This window comes from Serinus canaria, chromosome 2 (genome assembly GCF_022539315.1).
Source record: "Serinus canaria isolate serCan28SL12 chromosome 2, serCan2020, whole genome shotgun sequence".
Lineage (NCBI taxonomy): Eukaryota > Metazoa > Chordata > Aves > Passeriformes > Fringillidae > Serinus > Serinus canaria.
The window spans coordinates 15,675,139-15,703,108 of NC_066315.1; the positions used below are offsets into that span (position 1 = coordinate 15,675,139).

Sequence of the window (27,970 nt, forward strand, 5' to 3'; positions counted from 1 at the left end):
CCCCATGCAGAAAGTATGTCAGAGGCTCAATGCTGTCTAAGATTCCAGTGTCTGCCAGTTTCTCCCACTCCCAGACTTTGGTTTCCAGGAGAGGAAGAAGGAGGTTTCAGATGGGCAGGAACTGCTGTGCACTGTACTGGACCCAGGGTGAGCGCTGGGAAGAACAGCCAGGTCTGGGCAGCTCCAACCTCAGCTCCCTGAAGCCAGGTACTGTACTGGAGGTACCAGCTGCTCGTCCTTTCCGCAGCCTGGCACTGTCTCACCTCAGCTCCCCACACAGATGGGGTAAGGAGGGCATTTCAGACCCCAACCTCATGTGGAATCTGAACTCTGGCAGCTCATAATGGGCACCAGAGCCCTCCTGCAGGAGACAAGACCTGTGACATTTCCCTGTTCCCAGTCCTACTGGCATCATCTGCTCAGTAATGTTTCATGTTATTAATCTATTATTTTCTTTTCAATGAGTAGGCTTTGAATGACAGCCAACATTGGTATTAGTCTCTAAATACCTTTTTTGTTAGAAGTCCAGATCCTTTATGTTCTAACTCATATATTACTTTCTCTGCAGCAGATTTATTTTTGCACAGCATTTATTCCTGCAGGATTCGCTTACTCAGAAATCGCTCTGTATAACTGGGTCCCAGCTGCCTCTTTCTAATACTGAACAAAGGTTTGCTTTATTTTTCATTTCAGCAATTTACTTTTTCATTTAAATTCACCCATATATGATAGACATAAGTAATTAGGTCCTATTCCACCATCCTTTCTATTTCATTTGTCTAATGATCAGGCTTTAAAAAAAATACTTCCATGTTTTTGCATGTTCTGGAGCAATTTACACATTTCCATCCATAGTGAAACTGAGGCATGAAGCAAAGACTTAAAACTTAGAGATGAGTTGTCTGACTGACAAAATGGGCAACTAATGGGCCCACTGACTTCTAATTCAGATTTTACCTCTATTTTGGCCCAATCTGACTCTAGATAGAGGGCAATTTGTTTCTAAAGAAAATTTATAAACTCCTGGTTTTGTTTGACCCACTTGGTAAAGTTGTTGCCTGTGAGTGCATTGGCTTGTCTCTCAGACGCATCAGGGAGGCAGCCGTGGAGAAGGTAATTCTGGACATTTTTGTGAAAACACACCATCACATGCTAGAGGGTAAGCATTGGCAGGCCCCATATCACAGTGTTTCCAGCCTTGACTACTTGGCCTTGGATCTGTTTTTCTTTCCTTGGTTTAGAAGGGTTCAGTCCCCTGAACATGCTAACCATAAATCCCAGCAATTCCTTCATTACAGCATGTATTATCTCAGTGTGTTTTCTTCTGGTACTTGGTGGTCATCCGCAGCCTCAGCTTGCTCCTTTGTAGCCCCATCTGTCAGCAATAATGAGAGATTAAGGGCTGGAAGCCAGCATGGTGAGGGCAGGTGGAAGGTACAGCTCTGGGGTCTGAAGGCCTTATTTGAAACAGGGATCCAGACCTTAAGGATAGCAGCAAAGGGACTGTGGTAGCATTACAAGGAAATGTGCTCTTTGGAATGACTGAAGGCTTGGTCCAGCTGTGGTGGCTGCTACCATCACTACACCGAGCAGATAAACACAGGCCAGGGCACAGGAGAACACAAAGCTCAGCTGGATGCTAAACCCTCCCAAGAATCCAGGTGAATATGCCCGTGGTCTGCTCTGAGTGTTTTTTTCTCTGGTTTACTTTGGGTGGTCCTGCTGGTGTTCCTGCTGCTGCTGTCCCAGCTGGCCACGGGCCAGCACAGGGTGTCTGCACTCCTCCACATGCACAGCAGGAATTAGGGGGGCTGAGCAGCCAGTTACACAAGCTGATGGATCTCTTGGTATCAGGAGCCCTGCTTTGGAACTCTAAGAGCTGAAACAAAGGGGAAGGTCCTGTATCTGCTTCTGTGAAACTCACACCAAGCAAGGAAAAGCTGCACAGCTTGGCCCATGATGACAAAGCACCGACTGGACCCTGCTCAGATGAGATGCTTTCCATGGGTGGACAGGAGCCCCTGTAGCTTATTAGTCTGGCTCACTGTTCCATGCTCTGATGTCTGGGATCCTGCTAACAAAATTATCACATCTAGTCAGAGTCAAAGCTCCTTTGTGGGAACCATGAGTTTCCTGTCTTCTTTGCATTTGTGAAGAAAGACTTTGTCATGTTCCCAGGGTAGAAGTCACAATTTGCATTAGGAAAATATAAACAAAATGAAAAGATCGGCCCCATGACAGAGCCAGCACAACAACAGATTCAGGAAAGTACTAACTAAATGCTTCACAGTAGGCAGATTTTGATTTGTATTTATAAGCCTTTTTGGTTTCAAAATACAGTGTTCTCTCTCTTTCATCTCCAAAACCCACTCAATACAGAACAGAAACATAGCTTTTGGCAGTCTTCATTTTTCAGCTAAACTTGTTTGTATTCCCTCTTAGCGCTTGAAGCAGAGCAGTAGCAAATTACATTACTGCTTCTCAGTTTGTAACACAGCTGACCATGTTTTTTCAATAAAAATGACACCACTTAACTTTTCTGGGTCAGTAATGAAGCAGCAAGAAAGATTTCATTTGGCAAGAAAAAGTAGCTGAGAATCCAGAGCTTCTTACAATTAAGGCAAAATAAAGGATTTAGGTTAATTGGACTATTTACGAACTCTAAGCTCTTCCTTTAATTTCTGGTTTACGATGAAATGTATCACTGTGGCCACTTCAGCAGTCTTCCACACGCTATGGGAATATTTTTCCCACTAGGCCCAGCAATGGTGGTGGGCAGATACGGTGGAGCACAGCTTGTCCTTGGGGCACCAATGGGAGCATCTGTCTGTCTAACCAAGTAATGGGTGCGTCCCTTTGACAAGGACTTGTCAGCTGGATAGAAGGGGCAGGGATAAGCTATCCATTGCTTCTAGGGCCATGTCAGCTTGGTGAAAACATCTCACCTATGCAACTTTTCTGAGGACTCAGATTTCAATGTGCCTCACCACCATCCTGTTTCCAGCTGAGGGATGAGTCAGCAGAATCAGTCCTGAGAACACTGGTTAGGTTCTCTGAGGAAAACCTCGAGGGTAATAAGCCAGGTACTGCTTCTAGGAAGACAAAGCTTCTTCTTTCACACAGGCCTGCTTTTCTCTCTCTTTTCCATCACTTCAATCTCCTGACACCAGCAGCTCTAAATGTGTCATCACGCCTGGAAACAGACAGAGCAGATCTCACTTGCATTGAAGCTGGCTGGGTGGCATCCCAGCACACCTGACAGCAGCCTAAGAATAGCTGTCATGTCATGCCATTTCCAGGGGTTCTTTGAAGTCAGCCAGCCTGCAACCTGCATCCGATGAGATGTCCTGAAGCATCTGCTCAGGCTTTGAAGAAGGTTCTAACTGAGGGGCACAGGGGGCCCCATGGATCCTGTGCTTGCAGGAGAGCAGCCCTGCCTGGGCTGGGGGTGTGCATCCCCACAGGAGCCTGTGCCAAGGTGCAGGTGCCATGTGTCCTTTCCGTCAGGGGGGCAATGATGAGTTGGGCTTGTTGGAAGTGCCTTTCCATGCCACCTGGAGCAGAGCACAGGGAGCAGGGGCTGGCATCAGCTGCTGTACACTTTTATTTAAACCAGAGACTCCTGCTTGGCACCACTCTGCACTGGGCCAGCACCAAATCCTGAATGCATTTGCAAGGCACCAATACAGGCAGTGCAAAAGGCTTGCAAAAGGCATAATTGCACCTCTCACCTAAAAGTGAATTTTTATCTGGCCTACAACAACTCTCCTTCATGTACTATAATTATTTGGGGGATGACATTGGCTTCAGCAGCATATAATGGCAATGGCACTGAACCTTGTTACTGGGAAATGATGTATGTTGACAGCCATACTTCGGCTTTGCCTTGAATTTTATTTTCTGCAAATGCCTTGGCATTTCTTTTGCAGTGTCAGTATTTTTTCTAGTCACAAGAGTCTGTTTCATCCATGACCTTATCTCTTAAGAACAGTGCTTTAGTTGTGGAAGGATTGTTGAGGCCTGTCTGAACTCAAGTAATTTTGATGTAGAGGTTAAAGGTAGCACTTTGGTTTATATTTGAAGGGGATTTTCAGATATAACTTCTGAAAGGAAATTCAGGCACAGTTGTTTTTACTGGCAAACTGATTTTTTTCTTCTTTTTCTTCTTCTTCTTCTTCTTCTTCTTCTTCTTCTTTTTCTTCTTCTTCTTCTTCTTCTTCTTCTTCTTCTTCTTCTCCTCCTCCTCCTTCTTCCTATTATTGCTATTATTTAATAATCTTTTTAAATTACTATAATTTAATCACTTTCATCAATTGAAGATATGCCACTAAAATCTCAATATAAAAAGGTAGGAATATTTGCATATACATGTACAGTCATTTGCAGGCATGTATACATACACACACAGTCTTTATTTTCAATTCAAACTGTTTCCTAAACTCATTTTTTCTAGAGAAAAAAATTAGTTATAATATGAATTCTCTTGAATTAATGACACTCACATATTCTCAATTGATTAATGGATAAGGTTTTTCTTGAAAAATCGTGTCGTTTGTTTAACTGCCTTCATGCCTATCTAAGAAAATTACTGAATGTGTTTTACTGTGACTGTTCTTGACACCCACAGTTCACATACAATGTAATACTGAAAATGCTATTAGCTTAGAAGGGTATTTGAATTTATTTATGGATTGGAAACAGAGAAATTAGTGTTTGATATACATTTGCTCCTTCTTATAAAGGAATTCAGTAATTTTGGAGACTGAATGTTTATCTATGTTTACCCATGAATACCACATGAATTAACTGAATCAAATCTCTTAATACTACATGAGAAGTGGCAGGATGTCTTCCTACAATTTTTTTCCTCCAACAGAAAATGAAGATAAATATTTTGGGAGTTTGTCCAATTCTGATTGAAAAAAAAGCCAGAAAGCTAGTTGTAAATAAGGAAAGAGATTTCCAATTTGTTGTTTGTTTGGGTGTTTTTTTTCCATTTCCCCCCTCTACATTGGCAACAAAAAGTGGCTTTGGAAAAGATGAGAAAAGCATTACAACAAGCCACATTTTTGGGTCAGCCACAGCCACAGCATCCCACCCTTCCATTTACACCAGCTCTAACCAGGAAAGCCTTTGCATATACCCTCCTAACAACATCTGTAAACATTAAAAGCTTTCTAGGCTACTCAGGGGTTAAAATTATTCTAGTAAGTGTCCTTAATAAGGAATTCAGACGGTTTCTGTTTGGTTTTAATTATGACAGCCTTTCATATAGGTTGGAGGGGCTCCTGACTCTGTCCTGTTGAGACATTAAAGGTCCCTTTGTTTAAAGTTCAGAGGCAGATCTGAGATCGCCTGTAGTTCACCTCTAGGATAGGAGCAGGGCTGAGCCCGGGCAGGGTTTGATGCTGGCAGCCCCTGCGGTGGGAGCGCGGCACAGGCGCTGTCAGCGCAGCCGCCCCGCTCCGGCCGCGATGCTATCAGCATTCCTTGCTGGAGCCTGTCTGAGTGATGGCTGATTAATGAACTGGGGCTGCAGCTATCTGTGAGAAAGAAGAATTGCTCGTTTCACCCATGCCACAGTCCTAATTGGGAAAGTCTGGTTCGCTCCATGTACCAGATACACAAATGACTTTCCCTAAGATTGCTGCAATTTTCACTGGTCTCTCCCCTGCAACACTCCTCTCCCCAGGAAATACAACAACCAATGCTGGAATTTCTTTCTGAGGTAGAGACAGGAAGGACTAACACGACCCTTCTCCCTAATGACATTTATATGAAACATAAAACACAAACTTGTTTCACAAGCACTTTGACATTACAAGTCTCATGCACTATTTCATCTAGAAAAATAACAATCTTGAGAGAAAATACAACAGAGATCTCTGATCTGATGCCTGAAGACCCTGGAATTTCTGTCCTTATATGAGATGTCAGCTTATTTGCTTTCTCTTTGCTTAGGTGGTACAAGAAAATCACAATAAAAGGCAGAACATCACCAGCCAAGATGATCAGCTGGTGGCTTCATCCTACATTGTCCCACTCCATGTGCACCAATATAAGTGCTGGAGCTTCCACATTTCCACCCCAGCCACTCTTCAGTGTGTTATAGAGCCAGACAGTGAGGAAACAAGTGTCTCAAGAAACTTGCTGGATTTGCTGATGTTACTTCCCAATTTCTCTTGGCAACCAATTATTTTCTCATCCATGTTACACTTGGCAGACAGTTAGGGTTTTCCAGATGGTAGACATGGCCTCTAGTTTGCCTGAGAGAAAATACCACTGAAACATAAGGCAGCAGAAGTTTAAATCTGAAATCTGAACATAGCATTAAATCTGTAGTGACATTAAATATCTCTGGCATATGTGCCTTGCTGCCAGACTGAAACATTTGGGGTATTCCAGTTATGTAGAAGATAAAATTGTTCTTGGTTGCATTCAAGTGAAAAATACACCAGGCATCTTCCTGGACATTTGGTTCTCTAGAAAGTCTCCGAGCTAATAATTCTCACACCAGTGATTTATGAGCTGTAGATGCTTCAAGCTGTGCTTGTTTGAAGGGCAGTATTACATCAGAGTGTCAAAAAGACATTGAAAGCTTTCTAGGAGTCTTCAGTGGCTAAAATGTCAATTGCATTGACTATGATAGCAAGTCTCACAGGAAATGCAAGATTTCTGCTGTGTGGGTGAGTCAGGACAGAGGTATGCTTCCTCATCTTCTAATCCTCTGCCAAATCAATAAGTTCCTCTCAAGAATAGGATTTTCAGCTGCAGTACAGGGAGATACTGTGGGAGGCTTAATGTAAGCTGAGGAGAGCCTTGGCTTTGCAAAACCTCTCTTAGCCCAGAGCCACCTGCAGAACGTGGCAGGGGCCCTGCCATTGGTGCAGGCACTGGGCCAGCCTGACTCCTAGTTCCCAAATTTCCTTCTTCAAAGGAAAATCTGAGTGGGTCATGTGCTTTAAGAAAAATATCTGCTTTACTAGGAAACTGTATTTTGCCAAGATGAGTCTGTTTGATGAGCTCACCTTGGTGTGCTGTGCCATGCCACAGTACCTGAGACTGAATGAAAATCTCAGTCTCTGGGCTGTCTGCTTGTTTTATCCTGTTGTTCCTGAATGTAATGGCTGGCAGTTAAAGGAAACCTTTGTACCTTGAGTCTGTACACTCTCAATACACATGCACTGGGCCAGTTTCTGGGGGTTCTTCATGGATTCCAGAGGTAGGTGAGGGACATGATGTTAGCCTCCTTCCAGGTTCTGGCACTGTGATGGGCTTTGCAAAGTTAAAATAGCAACACTATTATTTCTAGCTACATTGACACACAGCAGAACCCAATGATTAAGGACCTCTGAGCTCAGGGGCAAAGCTTTTTGTTCTGCCACAGCCACACACCTGCAGCTGATCCTTCTCTGCAGGGGATGCTCCAAGGGTCTTGGTGGCACTGGATTTCTGGCTGGCCCACATGCAAGTTTTTGCAGAATCTGCTTTCAGAGGCCTCGTTTCTCTCCCCTGGGGCTGTGACAAACACTCCAAGCTCTTGGAGAGCCAGAAAAGCACTGTTGAAAAGCATCAAACAGAAAGGCAAAAAATATGCAAGTCACCTCAGTCCCTGTGCCCTGTCAGCTGACTTGGCTGCAAAATGCTTTCAAATGCAGAAAGTGCATACAACTTTCTTCTATTAATCAAACCTCCCTCCATAAATCAGTGTACTGCTGCTCAGAAGACATAATTAATTGTCAAAGATGTCTAGGGTATCTCCACAGACTCAGAAGAGGTAGCAGGCCTCAAGACATGATCCAGGAGGTGCAAAGTTGTGATGGTGTGGGAAGAGTGGGATCCTGGTTGCCCTCAGAGCCACAAAAGAAATGCTGCTGCTTGCTCAACTGCAGTGCTGGTGTAGCTCAGGTATTGTTGTTACCTGCAGCACTCATTACCAATCCTGGTTGCTTTTCATTTGAATAAGGTCTGACTGGGGAAAAGAGGATTTAAATACACTCTGTATTTTTAAAAGGAAAGGAAGAACGGGGTGAATTCATGCCTGATTTATACCTTGTGTACCTCTGCACATTGCATGCAGCATTTAACTCAACAAGGATTAGCTTTTCAGAGGCAACCTGCAGAATAAAGTTAAACATCTGTTTAGCAACAAGAGCTTCATACATACAAGGTAAAGTCAGAGCAACTTGGAAACACTTCTGTGCTGAGCCCAGGGCTTGCCTTGCTTAGCTTTGTGTTTGAAGCCTGTGCAGAGTCTGATCCAGCAATCCTCCCACTCCTTCCCAATCCCATTCTTTGGGTGGCAGGCTTGATGCAGCCAAAGTGCACACATTTCATCTGGGGTGGGCAGCCTGGGTTAGAGATTTCAGTGGTTGGACCTTCTCAGGGGGACTTTTAAGGAATTGTATTAACAAAACACATGGAGTCAGATTAGGTAAATCCAGCCTTCCTTTGACTGCATCTCCCAGAACCTCCCTGGCAGTTAGGAAGTTCTCTTCCTAATGGTGCCAGGGGGACAGCTGGAGGAGGCTTCACAGTGTCCACTTTTCAGACTGATCTCAATGAACCTTTGTGGTTCCATCAATGCCAATGTGAGAACATTTCCTCTGAAGTCATTTGTGTAAACAGCCCAGAGACAAGCCCAGAGCATTCAGCTTTGTTCCACAGGACGGGGACAGTAGCCTGACTGTTGATTTATTTAAAAGAAGAAAAACAACAACAAAAAATGTGGCCAGGAAGTTGAATGACTATCAGGAAACTCTCACTAAAGGGACTGTGTTAAGCAGAGTATGCAAAGCCAGCAAACAAATCCATTAGTCTATAAAGTAACACTTTTTATTTGTAATTCTGACAGCACATTTTACTGTTCTGGTGGGGATGTCAACTCAGCTTCAAATCAATTTTTACCTTTTAAAAGCATTCTAAAATAAGGAGTATTTCTTTAGGACACATTGCAGAAAATGGTTTTAATATTTTCATGCTTATATGTTCTCATTTTGTCATTAACATTTTTCCCACTGTATGAAGCCAGAAATGGGTGCCAGGTCTAGAAGTTCAGAAGTTATTTCTGTATCATGTGGAAGCTCTGCTAATCAGCTGCTGTTCTATGATACAGTGGAAAAGTTCAGGGATGTTAAGCTGAAGCACTTTTATACAAACCTGCTGTGTCTTCCCACAATATTTGACCTCCCCCTCAAAACTCTGGCTCCAGAGATTTCCTGCCCTTAAGTCTCTTTCTGCCCTCAAAATGGACAGGTGGGAAAAACATCTAGCAATGCCAGAAGCACGGGCATTGTTCAGAGCAGGATGGAAAATGGAAACCAAAATTCATCAACAGTCTATTCAGCAAAGAATGTGTCCATTTAAGGTCAAGAATTTTATTCTATGGGTCATTCTAGTTTTTTTTAGTTGGGGGAGAGTCCCTCCAATTAGGGTACTTTCTGGGAAGGGAAAATAACCCTTGTAAAAACCACACTTTCAAATGAGAACATAGGAGGAGTGGGACTGTCCAGCCATGCTCAGCCCCTTGGCTCAGAGCAGAAGCCCTTGCTCCCCACGGTGCCCAGTGCTCCTCTCATGAGAGCTCTCCAGCAGATGCAGGAGGAGAGCTGCTGACTCCCACTGCAGAAGGAGACTGGCCATGGGTCTGAGGTGCCAAGCACCCCCTTGTTTCCACTGCCTTGCCACCCAGTTTGTACAGAGCCCCAGTTTGTACAGTTCCCTGGGCTCCAACAGTGGATGAGACCAGGCTTTGTCCTGTCCTCCTCAGCTTAGGGCTGGAGACATCAGGGCCCACTCTGATCCCCTTCCTCCCACCTGTGGAACTGTAGGATCATATGTAATCTGTGCCCCCATAAACCCTATAGAAAAGAAAGGTAGAATTCCCTCTCATCCACTCTCGTTTGTCTCTGTTTTACCTCATTGCTTGAAAAGTTTATTTGGGGTCCAGTTTGGTGAAATACTTTGCTACACATTTTCTGCACTCAAAAAAGCAGGCATAAACTTAACTGGATCCTGAAGCTTTTTTATATCAGGGTCTTTTTGGTGTGCATTTCAGTCCAGTGCCCACCCACCACTAATTGATTTGAAGGCAGGATGCTGAAACCAAGAACTGGAGAGAGCCCATTTCAATGTCTGAGACAAGCCTACATGCCATTGAGCTTCTATAAACACAGGATTCAGTCTAGATTACATCAGCATAAACCAGTTCAAACTCTTCATTTGAGAACAGAATATTTAATTTCATTAAAAACTAGAACTGCAATTTCACAGCTCTAATTCCTGCAAAATAATAAAAGCAGTGAATCGAGAATGGACTTTTTGTTTAAAATGAGATGAATCAGTAGAATAAAAATCTTGTTGGCACAAGTGATAAGAAAGTGTGCATAGTAGTTTAGTACTTGAAACATTCATTAAATTGACATAGTTCAGTATTGTATGGAAGAATATGCCCTGCACTTTTGCCATTAATCCAGATACCTCTTATCTTCTGCTGATGCACCCTTGCCCAAAGCCACACTGCTTGTGGCTTCTTGAAATGTTTTAATTCAGTATAATTTCCAAATGGGTTCTATTATTCATTGTTTTGCAAGTATTCTTCTTTAAACAGTCAGGGTTTTTTTCTGTGTGAGCACCACTCTCTCAGGGAGGAGGGCAATCACATGTAGACAGCACAGCATATCTAATGTACTCCTTCTCTAAAAGACCACCAAAAAAATATTTTTTTTTTTTTTTGCCCTCAGAAAGATTTAGCAGCTCCTTTCCACAGCTCATATTGTCCCAAGCTCTCTGGACAGGCTGACACTAGCTCACCATGAGGCCGAGCTGGGAAAAAAGGGGTCCTCATCCACTTTGCTGGGGATGTGACTGTGGTGGTTGCAGCAGGCTGCAGTGCTTTGGTCAGATCTCTAGGCCTGGCTACCCACAGCTGGCTGGAGGCTCACCAGTGGGAAGATGCACATTGTGTCTCCAGAAGGGATTTATTTAGGAATCTGACTAGATGATCCTTGAAGGTCTTTTCTAACACAAACCATTCTATGATAACTCTTCCAGTGACTATTCTTTTTGTCAGCACAAATGATTTTTTATTTCTTCTCTTTTTTCCCAATATCTCCAAGATGGCAGTCTGAGATCTGAACGTGCTGTCAAAGAACTGCAGGCCCTGAAGTCACAGCCTGTCTGTGGAGCGAGCCACAGAATTTGGGACCAAAAGGATCAACATGGCCATGTTTCTAAGTAAAAGACCTTCTCTCAGCTGTAAAACCACATGGATAAGGTAGTGCTGACAAACCAAGTACTGCAGATAAGAGATTGTTGTGAATACCACCACTGGATTCCAACTTGCTGCTAAAATATTGTGATTTTAAAGCCACAAGGGGATGAATCACCAGTCTAGGTGATACACAAGTTGGTTAAAAATGCAGATCATTGATAATTGCCAGAGATTTCACTTGAGAGCTTACCCTGCCTCTGGGCAGCAGCCATACAGGATTCCTTCCCCACGCTGTGGCACTCATGATCCACTGTTCCCTCTCCAAGATCCACCACGGACAGTGCCTGGTCTGGGGTGCAGTGACTGGGAGGAGAGATTGGAAATCTGATACTCCCCAGGGTGTCACATCAGAAGGAACCCTGTTACAGGGGCTCGTATGGATCCTGCTATAGAAATAAAATAGTTCTGAAAATGCTACAGGTATTTAAATTGCTTATGAACATAAAAATTCACAGGATTCCTGGATTTCACAGGATTAACACTGCAGAGTGCTCCCACTCTACCATCCTAAGCATTCAGTCTGGAGGACCTGAAAGCTCCTGGGGTGATTTTCTGAGTTCCATGGAGTAGCATGATGGAGTAATGATTTAAAAAGCACACTTTCCTTGGACTAACTCTCCTGTTATTTCTCACTTCAGTGACTCTCAGGTTGTATAAAACCAGCCAGCTCTTCTCTGGCACAGCTCCCTCACAGCCCTTGGCAGAGGATGCCCAACCAGCCTGGGAGGAGAGGAGGAAGCCTGCTGGGAGCTGAATCTCCCCAGTGCCTCCCAACACCCGTGCGAGGGCAGCTCCGGGCGCTCCCAGGCTGCATGGCCAGGACCCAGCAGATGGCACTACTGGATGGAGTTTCCTGGGTGGAACACAGGCAGCATCTCCCTCCAGCTGCCTCCTTGCCCCATCCCAGCTGTCCTGCTGGGGAGAGGGCTGCAGGGCAAGGCAGGCTGTGCCCGGGCAGGCGGGCTGAGCTCTGCCCCGCCCTGGCTCATCTCAAAACTCTGCTCAAAATGACGCGGGCGAGAGGCTCGGAGCCGCTGCCAGCGCCTGACACAGAGCACCAGGTTCTGGGGGCTTGTGCTCCTCTGCCAAGGAAAAAGAGCCAGGGCTTGGCCTCTTCTGGAAGTAATTCCTGGCTTCTCCCCAGAGCCTCAGTGGGTCAGACAGACTTTATGTGAGAAGGCAAACCTGCTGGTTGGGCTGCACAGTAAATACAGCATCCCAGAGGTCTGGAGAGGTCAGCATCTCACACATCAGAAAATCCTGGAGTCACAGAACAGCTGGGGTTGGAAGGCACCTCTGGAGATCATCCAATCCAGCCTCCTGCTCACACCACAGTCAGCTGGAGCATGTTGTCTGGGACTGTGTCCAGTTGGGGTTCTCATATCTCCAAGGACGGAGACTCTGCAACTTCCCTGGGCAACCCGCTCCAGTGTTTGACTCCTTCCAGAGTAAAAAAGTATTCTCTTTTGTTTAAGTGGAATTAGTTGTATTTTAATTTGTGCAGATAGTCTCTTGTCCTGTCACTGGGCACTGCTGAGAAAATGCTGTCTCAAATTGCTTTACTAACCCAATCAAGTATTTACACACATGACTAAAACCTCCCCAAGCCTTTGCTAGGGGGCTTTGATATTTTTTCTTTCTTATGAAACTGCACCAAACTTTAGCAAGCCCAGTAAGGGAATCTGCATCGGAAACACAACAGCTCTGAAAAGTCAAATTTATTAGATTGTTTATGAACACAAAAACTGGGTTTTAAAAAGGATTTTGCAGGATTAGCACCATGGAGTGATCCCAGATTTATCATTCTGTAGAAGTAGGCAGGGTGCTACTTAGAGATCATTCCACTGGGAGAAGCATTTCCATGTTACGTTCCTAAGCACAGGGCTGAGATCACAGCAGGGTGCACATCCCAGCACACAGCAGGTGTTTCTTTGTTTTAGGTAAAGACAGACAACCTCAGAAACTGGATCAAACTATTCCCAACTTAAAGAAAGAGATTTCAAGCCTGGATTTTGGACTCCTGAAGTCTGCTGTTGACAGATCCAAAACATTGAAGGTTTTTCTGGGACTGAGGCCCAGATGCAATGCTGTTCAGTGGGGTGAGATGGTTAGTTCAAGCTTTTAGAAATGTTACTTAGTTAGTTTCATCCTTTTTGGACCTTACCACTGTAATAACAAGCTCCTCATAGTAGGATAGGCTGGGAATTTTGTGTGTTTTTACTTGACAAGCATTGGCTCCTCCAGATAGAAATGTTTGCATGCCAAGCCATGATATTCTTCGCAGAATGATTTAATAGTGATTTCTTTATTTATTTCTGTGCTGCATTCTGCTTGTTTGCCAGTGGAAATCTGCCTGGGGGGTTTGTTTCATGTCTCTTGCAATGAGATGTGGAAATCTGCCTTCCCAGCTTTACCAAAGCACTCCCAGCCAACACTAGGAGAGGGTGCCAGAATGTAACAGCTCCTGTGCTACATGGGAAATGCATCCTCTGGCTGAAAACTGTTGGTCTTTGGTGGTTCTCTCCTCCTCCACTTTCTCCTCCTTCTATACTGCCTCCTCCTCCTCCTCCTCCTCCTTGTCTTTTAGAACAGTTGTTAATGGTGTATTTGATTTCCAGAAGAAGCAAAGCTCTATCTTTCAGCCCTGCCAAGGAGCCTTTTCTGCATACTGTGCCTGAAATGTAGATTTCTCTTTAGTCATGAACACACACTTATCATGCTCAGCTTTATTAGTCCCACCCCCTCAAGCTCTTTGTTTAAGAGAAGTCTTTCAACCCACTTTAATCCCTTCTTCCTGCAGAATGGAGATAAAAAGTCTTCCCCTGATGTATTGTTCAAAGCTGAGCATTACACAAGAGATACCACAAGGCTCTTATTGCAGCTTTTATTGTGTCCAAATACAAGACCATGTTCAGACTCTGGAGGCCTTCACATGTTGCATGTTGAGACACAAAAACAGGTAAGGAATGGGTCTGATGCAAACCTCACTAAAGTCAATGGAAGGGTTGCTGTCAGAAGACTGCAACAGGTCTTTAATCACAAATTCAATTTGAGCCACTGGGATTTTGGAGGTGATTTCATGGGTTTCTAGATACTGGCTTTTAACATTTCACCCAAATCAGATTCTGACAAGAAGTGTGAGACTGTCCTCCATATACCCTTGACTTTAGTTTAGGTAAAGTTCTTTATGGGAGCATGAGGTGTATGAGACCATTTTGTTGAGTTTCAGTAATGTTACTCTACACTAGAAAGAAGAAAGGTGCAGCAGTGGGGTTTATAAGTGTTACAGCTGACATCCTCATTATGGCATCATTTGAAAACTTCACCACAGATGTTAACAGAAAAACTACTGAAGATATTAGAGATAGACTCAAAATGACCTGAATATTGCTTTAGATTCATTGAAATAGCACTGGATCTTTTCAATAAAATCTTAGTGGGAAAACACTGAAGGGTTGTCCCAGGAGCATCTTCAGATAACAGGAAGCCTGTAAGAAAATCTGTAAAATTCTAAACAGATCTGTACAGCAGAAAAGTGATGATGTTACAGGAAAGCTCAGCTTGTCATGGGGAAAGTGCCTGTTTGCCAGTCATGTCCCAGACACATCCAGCAGCACATCTGAGCAGAAGAGATGTCTGAATGAAGACATCTTTTTCTGTCTGTATCTGGTCACAAAAATATGCAAATTTCTTTCATGTTTCTTCCTCCTTTCTGTTGGTGAATACATTCTATGAAGGGATGGCAAGCCAGGGGGTCTTTTACCAGGAGGTAAAAGTTTCCTATGTTTGGCAGGAAAAAAAGGATTAGAGATCTGAATGCATGTGCCACTTGATAAAGTCAGCATTTAAGATCCCTGTTCTTGTTCTTAGCACGCTCCAACCCAACCGGACATGCAGATTCCCACCCAGAGCTTTCAACTCTCAGGCTGTCCAGATGGACCAAATTCACATTTGTCAGTGCCAAAGTGTAGCCCTGAGCTCTGCAGGGCAGTGTGGGAGGAGAGCAAAGTACCTCAATTTCTACAGTCTTTTCCCAGGCCTTGTAAATCCAGTTGTGGTCCTGGGTGTAGTTGTGCATCCAGGCTGCAAATTAAAGCTTCAAAGGAAGCCGGTGTGAAATGGTACCTGTCCAGTCAGGCAACTTGGAAAGGCATAGCACAGAAACCTGAGCTGGTATAACAAGTCAGCAGAACACTTGGGTTTACCTGAATCATCATCATACCTCACTAATGAAGTTGGGGGCTCAGCTAGCAGCAGGCAAACTCCTTGAGAAGTCAAATCCCACAGTCCTAAATTGACTTGAGTATTTTTACTACTTCTTCTCAGACCCTGAGATGAGTAAACACACAGGCAAGATCACTGGCATCTTGGGGTGAGAGTAAATGAAAACACACTGAACTGATTTAATGGAAAGTCAGTAAGAAGCCACAACTGGCAAGGAATGCAACGAGAGATCCTCAGGGATGGGGTTGAGGTGCCTGAAACAAGAAGCAAGCAGAATTCAGGTGGTTGAACTCACTGGACTGCTGAACTTTATCTCCAGGTCTCTTGTCTTTTCCTCTCACCACACAAACAGGATCAGGAAGAGGGAAGCAAGAGCCCAGGTACCTCAGTGCTCTGACAGAACCAGGCCTCTTGTTTGTCCTCTTCTGCTCACTGACTCCTGCTTCCTTGGTTGTGCTGTGTCCACCTTCAGCAGTAGGGTGGAAGAGCCCTAAAACATGTTGCTCTGGAGCATGATTATTAGGATTTTCTTGGGAGATATGAGAATTCTTTCCACTACAGCATGTGAGGGACCTTGCTACCCCAACTGTAGTGAGTAGTGGTTCTTCCAATGCAGCCGTGGAGAAGCGCTGAATTCCTACAGAGAAATGCAGAATTTATTCTCTCCCTTTGTTCAGCATCTTTATGATTTATCAAGCTTCCTAGAGAATTTTTTAGATCAATCTGAAAAGGCACCAAGTTTTTCCTGTAGGCTAGGACTTATTGTTCAGGATATTGCCTTTGGCTCTACTGGGCAGAGATCTGCAATGGTACGTGGTGAGTTTGCAGACATCTGTCATCACATGGCATCAGTGGACTCTTCTATATTTTTGGCAGCCTTTGCCAACAGTGCCTGTCTCTGTTTCCCTGAACTGGGATCAGTGGCTTTTTTTTTGTTTTGTTTTTGGGGTTTTTTTAGATAGCACAAGTTTTAAATTAGGGGTGCATAGGGCTGCAAAACACTCAGTGTTAGGTCATCATAGCTTCTGATGGCTGTAACAGTAAATTGAGATTTTTTAGTTCCTTCAGCACAGAGCCTGTACAAAGTCAGATGTGCACACACATACACAGCCTGTCAAGCTTGGAGCTTTAACAACCTGTTTTCAACAATCTGTGTGACCCCTTCCCACAGCTCCTCAAAAGGCCAGTGAAGGCCATACATCAAGGGTCAGGTCTGGCCCATGATGTTAACTAACCACTTTAATGTTATAAGATTAATCCATGTTTCTGACATGAGAATGAGATGTGGAAACAGATTTGCATAAATGGGTCAACCTGAGCATCAGCTGGAAAAAAATAGTTCTTGTCTCAGATAAGTGAGCAGCAAGGCAATCCCATGTATTATGTTTTAAATTAGCAAACTGCCCCACAGCTCCTCAAGCACAAGACATTGTTGAGTGGTTATTTGAGGGTGGACAGACACACAACAACAAAAGGAAAGGTCTGAAGGCAGCCACAGGAGGAGGCATGCACTCATCTTGGTACTGTGAAGTGATGCATATGTATAACCCTCACTGCCTCACTTGGCACCTCAGCAAGGCATGTTTGCTTGGTCTGGACATTGTTAGAGCAGCCACACAGATTCTGACAAGCTTCTTTGTCCCTTCCTGTGCCCCTGCATTTGGTATATGTGTCAAGAAGAGATAGGCAGTGTGTGTTTAGTTTGCTCCCTCCATTCTTCCTTTAACTCTCCATCTTAGTGCTCCATACACAGCACTGTTTCTCATTCACAGTCCAGCCTAACAGAAAAAGCATAAAACAAAAGAGAAGCACCTCTCAGGCCCCACAGTTACAGTGTGGAAGCTGCATCACTTCAGGAGTGATGTGGCCAGGAGTAGCACCAGTAAAAGCTGGTGGATGGGAGATGGTTTCCTGCCTGACCAGTTTGGTATCATTGCTGGCATTTTGCAGGTTCTGGAGATGATGATGCAAAGATACCTGAATGCAAAATCAACTCAAGTCAATCGAGCCAGAGCTGCTGGCATCAGCCCTGAGGGGTGGGAGGGAGGTGGAGGCAGAACCTTGAAGCATCAGTTTGAATATTTCCTACTTGGGGGTGCCAGAAATCCTGCTGCTCTGGCATGGAGCAGCGCCTGCCCGTGGAGGCAGCCTGGGCTTGGCTCCCAGTGAATTCACCCTGCAACAGGAGGGTAGGGTGCACAGGAGTGAAGGGTTTCTGCAGGAGCCAACCTGGACCAAAGCTGAGTCTTTATAAAGTTGCTCAGGTATCTGTACATCACACTGCAGGAGTTTTACAGTACTGGGAATCCCAGCCCTGTATTTCCCCAGCTGATGGGGAGTTGTCTATAAATCAATGCCTATTTAGCATGATTTGTCTTTAAAGCCCTGAGTTAACTTGGCTGACAGCTGCCTGACCAAGGTATTCATTATCCCAAATGGGGAGGCAAAGGCATTTGCTTAACGTCAGGTGAATCAGGGGCAGCCCAAGGATGTGCACTGAGAGGCTCTGGCTCCTCAGAAATATTCACAAGACTTCACTGCCATGCTAATGGCTTCCATGCCCAGAGAGCATTACCAAAAGCTTTTATTAAAGCCCAGAGAGTGTTACCAAAAGCCCTGAGTGTGAGAGAGGTGCCCGTGAGGAATCTTTGAAGAGCCTCCTAAAGACAGGGCATGCAGGAAATGCCTGAGTGATGGCTTAACTGGCTGTGCTGCACGTGAAGTCTGCTGGGCTCCTGTCATGCACATTATGCCACTAATATCTTTTCAAGAGAAGGCGTTTTCCTATCCATTTCTGCTGCTACGTGTCTGAAATGCACTGAAGTCAGGTAAAGCAATTTGCTTGTATTTACCTCTAGATCAAAAGCTGTTCTGATATTCAGGTATATTTGAATTACAATTAAACTCACAGCTGTAACAGCCCTTTCCACGCCTGTGTTATCACTCTGGTTTGAGGCAAGTGAGTGGGAGTTAGAAGGTGCCTGAAAGTATGGGCATTTTTAACAACATGAATGAGTAAGCAGGAAAGGTTTTGGATTGCAGATGTTTCAGTTCAGCTTAGGGGCAGACACTTAGGTAAGCTTTCCTTAAAAGTCAGAACAACTGCAGTTCAGACATGTGCTGCTCCTAGGCGAACACTTCCCTATCTCCTCTCCTTCAAGCCCAGCAGCTGTGCACTTGTGAGAAGAACTGGTGTCAAATTAATAGTCAGTAATGGCTGAGTGCTGATGAATCTCTCAGATGAAAGGCCCCATATAATTACAAACTTTTGTCATTGTTTGTTATTATGAAGCCACCACTTAAAGGGCTGTTACCTCTAGAAATTTTCTTTTTTTATGTGATTACAAGATTTTTTAATGGTTTGAGTTCTTGCATCATGCTAACGTTTTATTCTCAGTCTTTTGGGGATTTTTTTTCCTTTTATTTTTGTTTGGTTCTCCTCTCTAAAAGAGGTTTTTGCCTTTTCTGTTCCACGAAGTTTCTCAACATGCCATGCAAATGGTGTAAACAAGATTTTTGCACACCCACACTGAAAATGCTGCCTGAAAGCTGACTGTATTTCCAGTCATGCCTTAGATGAAAATGCAATATTTTAGCCTAATCTGTTTCTTAACAGTGTTTCTGTAAACTGCAGTGCTTGTTTGTAGTAGACACTTGTGAAAGAAGATGGAAAAGTTCTTAGAAGTAAAAGTTGATCAAGTCCAGCAATAATCTGGCCTGTGCATCTGTGTATGTCTGGGCATGTGTGCGTGCAATGCCAGGCTGCAGCTTGTAAATAAGAACCACAATTACAAGGCAGATATAAAATAAACAGCTCACAAGATCAAAGAGACAAGTACTCAATATATGTGAAACAGAATATCAGACATAGCAGTAAATTCGACCAGTCTGGAAACTTAAACCACTTCTATGTCAAGACCATGGCCAGATTAACTTCACAGAGTTTAGTGGTGAACCAAGGACAAGTTTGGCATGGGATGAATTTTTTGTTCTTGGGTAAATTGTGGCATAATGTTGAAATTATTGTTACTGAAGTATGTTTGACTCAAATTGCTGAGGATCCAAGCAGGAGTTTGGTTGTTGTGAACAGAAACTGTATGCAAAGTTAACAGAGACTAGTTTAGACAGTGATTGCTTCCAGTTGATTAAAGTGAGATAATCATCCTGCTGAAAACTGTAACTGAATTTCCACAACCATTCACTCAGAAGGCTTCAGTTAGACTACTGTGCATGCCTTCCTCTGCCCTGGAAGCCACACTGCTCCTGCTCTTTGAGCACCTTGACACTTACATGGGCTTTCACCTCCCACTCCCATGTGTCCATAGAAGGTGGAAGCACACATCCCCAGCTTTCAGAAAAGGGGATGAACATTTTCAGTTTTGATCCACCCAGCTGTTTCCCTTGGTTTACTACTACAGTTTGGTAAAGGTTCAAACAGAGGAGCTGAAAACTCTGTTCTTGGGTTAAAAAACTCTGGCCTGTTGGTTATCCTCCTGCAGGACCCTGGTTCTGAGCTGCATGTAGATGCACCTCACAGTTTCACTGCTGTGTCTTCAGCACAAGTTCTGTACATTGCTAATGCTTTGCTGGGCAGGGGCTGTGTGGTGAGTGTTGGAACTCTGGGCTTTATGAAATCAGAAATAATCCAAATGGGAAAGCACTGATATTGCTGAGTTCTTAAATGAACAAAGAGCTTCAGACCCCGGGGAGAGTGTAGTGATTCAAAACTGTTTGAGAAATATAACCCTGGAGTATCCCTATTTCTTTGTAAAGCAACAAACAATACCATTGCATCTCTGACTTTTGTGATTCATTCTGCCCCTTTAAATCTCCACCAAAACAGGTTGCAATGATTACAAGCCTTTTTATCTTTTTTTTAAGATGAAAAGGAAAATTTCTCTCAGTCCTAAGAGCTCATGTATGAAAGATGCTCTTACCCCAGCAGGCTTGAGAAAAGACACCAGTGCTGCTCTTCTGCCATAGGAACACAGTGGGAAAAGGTTCTGCAAAGCCTTCAGGATCCCAATGATGCCAGATAGTCCTGGTGTTTGACTGATTTATAGGCTGCCCTAAATAACTCATCTTCCCCTTGCTGATAGCAGAGTCTGCTTTGCTTAATCCCACTGAACAGCAGAAGGATCTGCACTTCTGATGAGCATTACTTGTGAACCCACTGATAACACCTCCTCTGAGGAAACAAACACTGCCAAAATGATAGCTCCTTTGCTGACCCAAGCTATTTAAAACACAAAATAATGAGGTTATGTTACTTATTATTGGCTCTAATAAGAAGCAGCGTGAGATTTAATTTCCACGGTGTATTTCAGTGATCTTGTTCTTTCCCAGCACTGAAGTGCTTGTGTCCCAGCCATCTCCACTAGTTGCAGCTGAATGCAGAGGTGCTATCCTGGTAATGGGTCAGGTCTCAGAGCAGAGGACAGAGATGTGTGCCTGCAGTGCTAATTCTTGGTCACCCAGTGAAAAAGTAGAATGGTGGAAGTAGCTGGTAATGGATGCCAAAGAGAGGTGCAGAGTATAAATGAGAGGGATAACAGAAATTCCTGTTTCCAAGGTTTTCCTGGCAAAGTAAGGCTACAAGGGGCCATATTATAGAGTTTTGTTCTTTTAACTTTGCTGCAAGACATACTGATTACACAAATGGCTCCCAGCTGAAAAAGGGATGGGATTTCAACCTGCTTAAAAATAAGAGTTTTTCTCTTCACTGTGCTTAGTATTAGCCAATACTGCTGCAGAATTGCTGTGTTGTATGATTTATATTTTTCCAGTTGCTTCCATTGCAAACTGTTTTGTTTCTGTACCCATATTGTGCTCAAAGAAAAGTAGTATGGACCTGCATAGCTAGGGGTTTTTGTCAAAAAATTTATCTTTAAGTGTTTGAACATTCAGAGCCTTTTGTTTTTTAGTAAGTCTTAAGTAGGCCACTTTTTCTGCAGTTCAGAAAACTATATTCTGTCATTACCCTTAATCTTATTTGTCCTTATCCTGAACTGTATCTTTTTTTCTTCATCCAGCTGCCATCTTTTTGCTGGGAAAAGTATTTGTGGAAGAAAAGCCATTGATTTTTATCTTCAGTGCCATCTAAAAAAGATATGCATGGGTTTATTCATGTCTGATGTTAAACCAAAACGATAATTTGGAAGCCATATATTCAGAATGTAAATGACTCATCTATAGGTGAAACTGACCCTAATTAGATCTAGATCAGCCATTGCTTGACAGAGAGAAGAAAATTCATTTTCTCTGAAATGTGGTAATGGCTAGGAAACTAGCCCCAGAACCTTAAATTAAAAGCAGGTTTTAACATGCTGGCTCCATTCCTGCCTTCAATATCAGCCTCTGCCTGTTTTAGTTAAATAAATGGTAACAAAAGAAGACAGACTGGGTGACGTTAAATAAAGAGAAATTTAAGAGAGCAATTATAGCATTAAAAGGGGCCAGAGGTGAGGAACTATAAACTTTGTGGAACAAAGTGCAGCATCGCAGTTTCTCCAAAGCTTTGTTGACTGAAACCTTGTTAGTTCTGGTCACGCAAGGCTTTCTGTGAGTGAAGGTGCCTGTCCCCAGCCCAGGGCAGAGCCTGCTCCCAGCATCAGCCTGGCCGTGCTCCCGGTGTGCCACTGCCCCGCACAGGCAAGGGAGGGGTGGGATGGCACGTGGCAAGGCTGGATCCTGGGCTGGTCAGGGGCTCTGCTGCTGTGGCATCTCCCTGAGCAGCCACTCCATCTCACTTTTCATTTCATTTCCACAGCAAGAATGACTTGCTCTTCTTCCCCAAAGAGCCAAAGGGCTTTGGAGAAAGGAGATGCTGGAGAATGGGCTGTCTCTCCCACACACAGGTTTTGAAGGATTTGTGTTAAGGAGGTAACAATGAAGGAACAGTGACAATGTAACAGTAACAATGAACATCACAGTCACTTAGAGTCCTAAAAGAAAAGTTTTGACCACGGTCTTTTGTAATGAAATCAAAGATATCACTGCAAAACCAATTGCTCTAATAACATATGGTAAGCAAAGCTCAGAGGATTAGAGCTTAATTCATATAAGCACCCGAGAAAGATGCATAAAGGAGAACTGAATTTTAAAAAAATCCTCTGGGCCTCACTTGCTTTGAAATGTGATGCCTTTGTTATGAATGAGGCTATTTAGGCATCTGTGTTGTGTGTGCATGTGTAGTGGAACATAAGAAACATGCTCATGACCAGAACAGGTCCATAACCTGATGTTCTTGAGTAGTTCAGAAGGCAAAAATCCACCCAGTTCAATGCCTTCTAAATGCTTAGTTGCAGGAGGAATGAGGAGGGAAGGTAAAAGCTTGTTCATCAGCTGCCTTTTGTGCTGGAACAGAGTCCTGGTGTGCAGTCATCACTCATCATCACCCTGCACCTTGCAGGGCCCAAGCAAACCCAGCTTTCACACATCTTCCCTCTGGAGATTTAACTGAAATGTATCCATACTCTGGAAGAAAAGAATTTTACATCAGCTAGCACACTATAGCTGTGGATTTCCCTGACCTAGCAAGTCCTGCCAAGGGGCAGGGAAGGCATTCCCAAACAAGCATTCAGAAAATGGGATGTGTACCAAAAACTCATGAAATTTTTAAGATTGATAACTTTCATATTGTTTGCTTTTGCCTTCTGCTTTCATACTGTTTCAACAGCAAAGTTTCCAGGTTTTGATAACTTCAAGGGATGGAGAAAATAAATACTCTCAATAATTACATCAATTTGGGATTTGGGTATTTACAAACCAACCATTAAATAGTGAAAATTGCAGTGCCAGCTAAAAGCTGTTGAGATGTTCAAGAATCCAATTCCTAAGTCAGGATTATCCTGTGTAATATTAACTAAACTTTTTGCTGGATACTGAGCATGATAGTAAGAGGACAAGGGGGAAAAGTGTTCACATTATTATTGATCAGATTTTCAAGGTCAGTTCACATGAAAATTAATTAAAACACTCTAAATGTCAGTATTTAATTCAAGATTCAGTTTATGTGCTGGAGTCTGCAGTACAGATACCTGACAAGTAAGACATAATCAGTTTGCTCTGAGATCCTTGTACAAAGAATACTTGCATCAAGGTCTCTTATGGGGTCAGTTTCCTTTGTGGTTTTAAGTTAACTTTTACAAATGCAGAACATGTTGAATTTTATAGAACTCCTGCTGGTTTCTGGGTCCTGACACCTTTAGCTATCTGGAGTATTTGCATCCTAAAATATTCTTAAAATGTAGAAGAGCAAATTTTATGGCCCTAATGGCTTGTTGGTGAATTTCAAAGTGGTGTTATCAGCACTGATGCATAGGTCTGGGGAAATGTCCCTTTTCCGTCACCCAGGAAAAAAGGAAGGGCAATGTGCATTTGATTATTTAGGAGAAATGAAAATTAAAGTGCATGTTTCAAGCTGATAAAGTTTCTTTGAAAGAGAAAAAACTCTACCCTCCCCAATGGCATTACCATGGTGGGAGCACATCATCTCATGCCCTTAAGATTTCCCAGGAAATCCTGTCTTTTTCCAGGCCATGCTGGTACTTGGAGAGCACTCCTGACAGAAGGCAAAAGGGTACATGCTCTGCCTGCCTTGTATAAGGGTTTTGGATTGTTTGGGGCTTGTCCTTGGCGTGGTGTGAGAGGAGGAAAAAGAAGTATTCTTTCAGTTTAAGGGGATTTTGTCAAACTGGTTGCATCATTAAGTCCCATCTCATGCTCCAGGTCCTATCTCAGCTCCTAATGAGTCAGGCTCATTAACCTGGTTCTAGTTCACCCTGCCAACACATTTTGCTGGAATGTGTTGGAATACCTACGCACTTCACTCTGGGCATGCTGCTGAGCACTTTGCCAGGTTAAGACTTTACTGCTCATCTAAGAACTGCTCATCTAAGATTTAATTTAAAATATCCAATTTTTCATATGTGTATTCCAAGAACATAGAGTACAAGTTTTACAGTATTCACTTGCAAACAACAAAGAATACAATTATCTCTAAAATGAAACCGAAATGGTTTGGAAGGCAGGACCTTGTGAGTTGAGACAATGATCTATAATTTTTTACAGCATCTTTCTTATACTTTTTATGCTTTAATCATATGCATCTGCTGCAGAGGGTGGTGTTCTCATGTAGCAAAAGACAGGACATTTATTAGCAGAAATAAAAGGAATTAAGTCTGTTTTTTAGGTATTAAAGAGCTCTCCATGTCCACATCCTGAGAAGGGCAGCCATATCAAGATAATCTCGCCCTTGTTGCTCTGTGTATGTCAGCTCCTCCATGACTAATGTGTCCCATATTCTTATCATCCAAATCTTGACATCAGATGGTTTCTTTTAGAGTGGGATGTGATTAAGCACTGCCAGCACAGAGAGCTCAGAGATCAGCTTGCACGCCTTGCTTTGAGTGAGTCTGTAACCAGCACACTGAGGATAAACACTTCCTGAGGAGGATGAAAATAGCACCCACATGTAATATGAAACACCAGAGCCTTCAGAGATCCACCTGAGCCCAGAAGAAGGACTGGATCCTGCATGTCCCTGTGAATCCCAGCACTTTGCTTGGACTTGCAGAACTAGTGCTGGAGCTGCCATGCTGCCATCTCTTTACCTTTAGGAAGAACATGAGCAGTTCAGGGCAGGGGTGAGTGGTCCGTACACCACATGGAGATGAGGAAACAGCAAAAGTAATTCACTAAGATCCAGAGACCTGCTTCTCTCAGCATGTGTCACTGGATAAAACCTGGCTTAGAAAGAACCCTCTAAAGTGATTTTTGCCCCATACCTTCCCGGTCAAACACAACAAAAACAAAAACCTACAACCAACACAGACTTCTTGCTTATAATCAGCCATCTGCCAGGGACCTGCACAGCAGTGCCACAGCTCTTGAAGATCACAAAGCCAAAAGCTGAGCACCAGCTCCCCCAGCCCGACTGCTGCAGGCAGCACTGCTGCTGTTGTGCCCACGTACATCTGCTCCCTGGCACCAGGAGATTTTGTCTGCAGGTCACCCAGCACGGGGGGATTCACACCTTGGGGGGCCCCCAGGCTGCTGCTGTGTCCATGGATTCCTTTCCTTCTAAGGCTTCTCACAACTTTGCTGTGTTATCTCTTCTTTTATATGTATCTACAGCTTCTCTGGTGTGAGATTTTTGACAGAGACCAAATCCTGTTTGTCAGTGTTCTGAGAAAATTACAGAATGGGTTAACTAGAGTGGAGGTGGGGTTTTTTTACATATAGGACACTTGTTCTAAAGACAGGGCTTAGAAAGATGAATGGTTTGATGAGTTCAGATCAGGTAAATTAATTTAAAAGTACTTTTGTTCTTGGAAAAAGTTTTTTTCTCTGACACTCTGATGTCCTTGAGAAAACAAGATGAAGAACCTTTTGATTTGATGTTTTAAACAGAACTTTGTTTATTCTTTTAATCAGAAATGTTTTTTAACTCAAGAACTTCAAAAAGAAGTGCAAACATTTTCAGGGATTATTCTGAAATGAAGGGTTGTCTTAGATGTTAAATCAAAAGTTTCACATTGAGTCTCCTTGTCTTATGTTTTTTTTTTAATTTTTTTCATTGCAAATCCTAGAAATTCCCTGTGTCTGTTTGACCTAAAATTATTTTTCTTATCAAGCATTGCCAGTTTCTAGCCCAATAAAGGTGTATGTCCATGCACTGATCAGTGCTGTATAAAAGGTAGTAGTGCTGTATTGGTCAGTGTCTGGTGTATTTGTCAGTAATAGCTTTGTTGGCTGGGCTGTTTCCCACAGAGATGATGATGACTTAGGTGTATTCCAATAAAAAAACCCCAGTCATACCCTGTGAAGTGTGGCCCACTCTTACACATCACTATTTTGCTACCATACCTGCTGAAATATTTGTTCTGCATATCTTCTTTTTCCACCAAACTTCACAAAAGGTCATGAGAAATATAATACAAAGTTCATTGAAGAGGTGTGGGGATGTGATTCCTTAGCAGCTTGAACAAATCTGTTGCTGTAGAGACAATTTTGTCTGGGCTGCTTATGTGGATAGTTTTACTGGAATTGACTGTGTTCTTGGTGTACATGAAAAAGCTTTAACATTGGTGTCCCTCTCCTTTGAAGTAGTATAAAATGTCTCTGTCCCTTTTCTAAGGCAAATGAGCTTCCTGGGTTCCTTTCAATGTAATTTTTATGTAGCACTTCAGGTATGATGGTTCTGCTGTCTTTAATTACAGTCCCATAGAATTAACAGTCAGTTATTATCAAATGATGGTATTACCTGTTCTGCCTCTTCCCATTTGTTTTTGATCCCATCCTGAAGTTTGCCTATCCCCACAATGGAGCAGACTCCACCCTAAAGTGAGGCTTTGTATTGCCATGGCTTTTCCTCCAAAGCCAGGGTTTGTCCACTCTGCTGATGAGAAACTGCCACTCCAAAGAGGTGCATTTGCTTCAGTATTTGTCTCCTTCACAGTTATGGTTTTCTCTTAGATTTTTCCAGCTGTGTCAGCATGTGTGGTCCAGTGACTTGGCACTGTCTCACCCATCTCCTTTCTCTTTTGCTTCTCCCTTGCCTGTCCCTAGGTCAGGAGGTCCCACTTCATGCAGAGAGACCTCAGAAGGACTCCAGTCACTTGTGGAGCAGCCAGCCAGCCATGCTGTTAGCTCTGCATCAGCTTCAGAGTCCCCCTCAGGCAGGGAATGTCACTGAGATTTCTGAGCTGGGAATATCTCGGCGAGGTTTGGGGAATGCATTAGGAAAACAATAAGGTTGAAGACTTGCACAAAGTCAGATAGTGCCATGTGGGAGGTATGCATGGCCTGAGCTCAGCCCCTCCACATCCCTGAGACGCCTGACACCCTGTAATTATGGGCTCATAGGCATAACTTGTACTCAAAAGTTTCACTTTGACCATAGATCCACAGAGACAGCATCTCATTTTGGTGTAGCCATCCTTAATTTCTTTGACCTAAGCTTCCCAATCGTGCCTTTTGAATTTGGCATTTAATACAATCCATTCTTTTTCTCCATTTCCCAAATAGTCTGTGGAGCCAGACTAATCGCCGCTCATCAAATGCCCATTGTGTTCCTATTTCCCTGTCCCATGGTAACAGACACTTTTATTGTGATTATTCATCTGCTCTTCTTTCATTAATGAAAGATTTTGATTTTGCTGCCATAAGGCCACTTCAATGGCTTTATATTATGAACACAATTTCAAAGAGAAACCTGTTCTTTGGTACTGCCTAGCAGTGAAACTGGAGGGTATTTCTAGCTTCTTGCTTGGCCAGTGACCACAAGAAATATCCATTACAAGGACTCATGATGTCCACTCCCTCTTGACAGGCTACTTGTCAACCTACTGCAGCCTACATGCCCCTCAGTAAGGAACCATACAGGAAAGGACCATCCATTATTTTCTAGCATGCACTTACTTATTACTTCATTATAAATTAATTCCTTAAGCAAATTAAGTAAGAAAATTA

General features: G+C 43.3%; 2 long non-coding RNA genes across 5 annotated transcripts in view; both read right to left on the reverse strand.

The window, feature by feature from the left end:
• The window catches only part of LOC108961462 (uncharacterized), a 91,969-nt gene that overhangs the window by 34,957 nt on the left and 29,042 nt on the right, over positions 1-27,970 (reverse strand). The gene's annotated exons all lie outside the window — the stretch shown is intronic.
• On the reverse strand, positions 14,143-27,906 carry LOC127059177 (uncharacterized). The gene is made up of 2 exons (XR_007776735.1): positions 20,434-27,906; positions 14,143-16,133 (listed from the first exon to the last, which is right to left on the reverse strand). It is a non-coding gene; the product is annotated as an uncharacterized LOC127059177 (long non-coding RNA).